Below are 4,837 nucleotides of genomic sequence, written 5' to 3' on the forward strand. Positions count from 1 at the left end.
ATGTGATTTAAAAGTTAGGAAGGAGTTTTCCTCTAAAGATGATTTTTTAGCAGTAGTGAAGGGATACAACATCAGGAATGGGTCCATGTTGTTAAATCCTAATCTGACAAGTTTAAGGCAAAGTGTGCAATGCAAGACAACAGATGTGCATGGAAAATCATGGCTTCTGTTAAGAATTAGACGGGGTTGTGGACCATAAAAAATATACTACTCTGCATACGTGTGTTGTCATGGGTACTGCATCAATTTTGTTTTGTGTTTGGAGAGTTTAATTGCTAGTTTTAATGTACTTATCTCATTGCATTTATTTCATGGGATGATCCAAAATTGGATTCAGAGATGATTGCAGACATAATACTACTTATGGTTAAAGCGAGTCTCATGGTTGTTGTGTCGTTTTAATTGTAAATATCCATAGCCAATTGAATTACACGTCGTAATACCATAAGGCGTGGATCACAAAATAGAAGGCACTAGAGAAGATGCATAATGGGTGGGACGCATCATACAATGATTTATGGTAGTGGTGTCAGGTACTTGAGAGGTATGTTCCAGGTTGCTTAATCGATATGGAAACGATGCCTACATACTATAATGATCGGTTGCTCCATGGATGTCGAGTGTTCCATAATTTCTTCTAGACTTTCAAGCAATGTCGACAAGCATTCCAGTATTGTAAGCCACTGGTACAAATTGACAATACTTTATGTACGAGGGATATACCCATCGGTTGTTGTTGGTTATGGCACCAGATGGCAATAAAAAAAATCCTTTCGATTTCCTTTGCAATAAATTTGACATATGCATCATCTCCAATAAGGGACCTGGAATACTGGCTGCAATTGAACGGAAGGGAAGCATTTGGGACCATACACACCATAGGTATTGTCTAAGACATGTTTCAGCAAACTACTACAAATAGCATAATTCTACAGCTCAGCGTACAAAAGTGATTAACGTGGGTATGTAATCGCCACTATTTCAATTGTTTGATATTTAATCGGGCTATGCGAGTTTGGGCATTATGGATTAACTATTCACTTTGATAGGGTACGTGTAACATCCCAAATTAGGGTCTAGTCAGAACAGTAGTTTTGAGACCATAAATCTGAAATAAAAATAATTATTTTATGATTATTTGATGGTCCATGATATGATTGCATGTTTGTGTGAAATTTTCATGAAAAAATTCTATGCTTAAGGTGTCCAATTTGACTTTAGGGACTAAATTGAATAAGTTGCAAAACTTGTGTTCTAGAAGTTTCAAGCATGAAATTGTATTGGATTATTAATTAGAGGTCTTTAAATAGCAATTAAACCAAGTTCTAAAATTTTGGACAAAAATGGGCATGAATAGGAAAAATTTTAAAGAAAGGCTTAAAGGGCATTTTTTTCATTTGGTAAATAAAAGAATAAAAAGGGAAAATAAGTAAAAAATTTGCTCATCTTCTCCAAGTGCTAGCCGAAAATTCCAAGAGCCATAGCTAGGGTTTTGTTCAACTTTTCAAGCTTGATTGTAAGTGCTCCCAAGCCATGTTTTTTATGTTCTTTACATTTTTGAAGTCTTTGAAGCATGATCTATCCATTTCTAGCCATATTTTGAGCTAGGGTCATGTATGAAATGTGACACATGTGTGACATGTTTGTATTTTTTTTATTAATAGAAGATTATGAAAATTTGTTGTGTGATGAACATCTTTTACTAAGTGATTTTTAGTGAAAACACCTAAAAATGACCTATTTGTAAAAGATGTAAAAATAGATAGTAGAAATGTGATTTAATGAGAAATGTGGGCTGATATGAGTTAGAATAATAATCGGCTAGGCTTGGGTAACCAAGAAAATGCATGCATTTTATTTTACGAGCCTAGGGACTAAAGTGTAAATAAGTGAAAAGTTAGGGGTAAAAAGGTAATTTGACCAAAGTATGTGTTAAGGGTCGATTTAAAAAATGTATGTATTGAACAAGTTAAATTGGCATTATAGATCAAGAAAAACGTGATTCGGGTCTTGATCGGAGGAAAAACAAAGTTTACGAGGATTCAGCTCGTTTCTATCATTTTGTACCGAGATAAGTTCATTTGCAAATTATGCAACATGTACCATACTTTAAATGCTTTGATACTGCATGTATGGTAATTTTATATATAACTAATGTGATGTTGTACCATGTGTAAATGCTTAGATTTTATTATGAATTATGCTTTGGTTATTCCACGAGTATGTGATTGGTGCTGTGGATATTGAAATCGACATTACGAGCAAGCTCAACAGAAATGTGGTATCGAAGAATCTCGTTTGAACCTTAGGAATAGTTTAGGACATAAGTGACATGTCACTAGGAACTATGTGATCTAAACTTATGAGTTGTGGTCTGAGTTCATGATATATGAGACACATGTTTTGGCGTTTCGGGTACTGGTCTTGTATGTTCTACCGGTGGTTGGGTAATTCGGCATGTATTGCGAATACCTGACAGCTTGTGTGAGTAGCCCATGTAGTTACATCCTGACCGGTAGCTTGTGTGAACAGACCCATAGTTCGAAAGCGGGCAACATGTGATATGTGATATGAGGTAGCATTAGCTACATATGGGGCACTTTTTAGGTGCAAGATTCCAATGTATCCGATAGTATTCCAAGTGTTCAACGGGTGGTTCAAAGAGAAGTTTCATAGGTAATCTTGATGAATACGTTCAAGACGTGAAAGTAAGTATTATGTGCAAGTTGGTACCGGTATGTACATAAACCCATGATTAAAGATTTCGGTATGCTATGAATATGTGGTAAGAATGCACATTAGAAAGTTATGCTTATGAGACTTAATGACATTTATGAAACTTTACCTTATGTTAATTGTATGTTGCTTATTATTTGCATGTGAACTTACTAAGCTTTAAAGCTTATCCCCTTCCTTTCTTTTTATAGTGTCGCCAAGCTAGCTCAGGGATCGGAGGACGTCGGAGTTTTCGATGACACTCTTAATTGGAAAATTTGGTATAGTTAGATTCAACATTTTGAATATGGCATGTGTAATATCCTGAATTAGGGCTTAATCAGAATAGTGGTTTCGTGACTACAAATCCGAGATAGAAATAATTATTTTATAATTATTTTGATGATTATGATATGATTGCATGATTGTGTGAAAATTGCGTGATGAAATTCTATGCCTAAAGTGCTTAAATTGAAAGTAGGGACTAAATCGAATAAGTTGCAAAACTTGCATTCTAGAAGTTTTTAGTATGAAATTGTTTTGGAATATTAATGAGGAGGCCTTAAATAGAAATTTGACCAATTTTAAGTTCATGGACAAAATTAGGACATGGAAGGAATTTTTGGAAAGTTTAGTAGTAAGGGTATTTTGGTTATTTAGTTATTAAAATGAATTAAAAACAAAATTAAAAGCCAATTTTTGTCCATCTTCTTCATTAGGACGAAATTTCAAGGGTTCTCCATAGCTAGGGTTTGTTTGAAGCTTCCAAGCTCCATAGTAAGTGATTCCAAGCCCCGTTTTTAATGTTCTTTACGTTTTTGGAATCCTGGTAGCTCGATTAAGCTTATGTTAGCAATAATTCAACCTAGGGTTTATATTTGGAAAAATACCCATAGGTGAAATTTGTGTATTTTGATGTTTTATGATATAATATGAGGTTTTAAATTATGTTAGACAACTTGTGCTACTCGGTTTTGAGTGAAAACGAGTAAAAGGGCTTAATCGGCAAAAATACCTAATAGTCACAAGTATATGTTAGAGAGAGAATTTGATGTTGCCATAGAAGGGAAAAGTGATCAGCATGTTATAAAACATAAGAATAAGGAATAAAGTTTAATTCCCGAGCCTAGGGGCAAAAGTGTAATTATGCAAAAGTTTAGGGGCAAAAGTGTAATTTTTCCAAAGTTCGTATTAAATGCTGTTTTGATGAATTTATGTATTAAATAAGATTAATTTGGCATCATAGATCAAGAGAAACGAGATTCAAGTCGCGATCGAGGAAAAGAAAAGATTGTGGACTAAATTGCAAAATCTTTATATTTTGGTACCAAGGTAAGTTCATGTGTAAATAATGTAGCATAATTGTTACTTTTAAGTTATTGATGTTAATTATATGATACGCTGATTTTTAATCGTGAAATATTATGCTTTGTGTTTAATGTTGAGTAATATGCAAATCATGTTTACTACTTGATAAATATGAATTGCTACCGAGTATCGGTTCCGATATTCCATGGAAGACGACAAATGTGAGATCGAGGGAAAAATCCCGTTTGAACCTTAGGAATAGATTAGGATACAAGTGACATGTCACTAGGATGGTTGAGCATCCGAACTCGTTGAGTTGAGTCCGAGTTCACCTATGGATGCGAATGTCCGAACTCGTTGAGTTGAGTTCGAGTTCGTGAGATGTAACTAGGCATCCGAACTCGTTGAGTTGAGTCCGAGTTCACTTATGGATGCGAACGCCTGAGCTCGTTGAGTTGAGTCCGAGTTCACTTAGGGCCGGGTTACATGATTTCTTGATTACATATGAGGCACTTATGTGCAAATTATCCGTGTATTCGAGTTGTATTCCGATGTGTTCAACGGGTGAAATTTCTAGTGAAATGGAAGAACACATAAGATGCAATTGAAGTTTTGGTAAGTGTTGTGAAATGGACACTTTGGACGGTATGTTCTTAACCCTCGGGTTGAAAATTGATACAACAACGATAAGGTGGTAAGATGATGAATCATGTTTAGAAATATGACATATGTTTTGGTGATACCATGCTAAAGTTGTTTGGTATATTTGTATTGTTATGTTACTTGTTATTTACATATGAACTTACTAAGAATT

The sequence above is a fragment of the Gossypium hirsutum genome, chromosome A08, assembly GCF_007990345.1.
Source record: "Gossypium hirsutum isolate 1008001.06 chromosome A08, Gossypium_hirsutum_v2.1, whole genome shotgun sequence".
Taxonomy (NCBI): domain Eukaryota; kingdom Viridiplantae; phylum Streptophyta; class Magnoliopsida; order Malvales; family Malvaceae; genus Gossypium; species Gossypium hirsutum.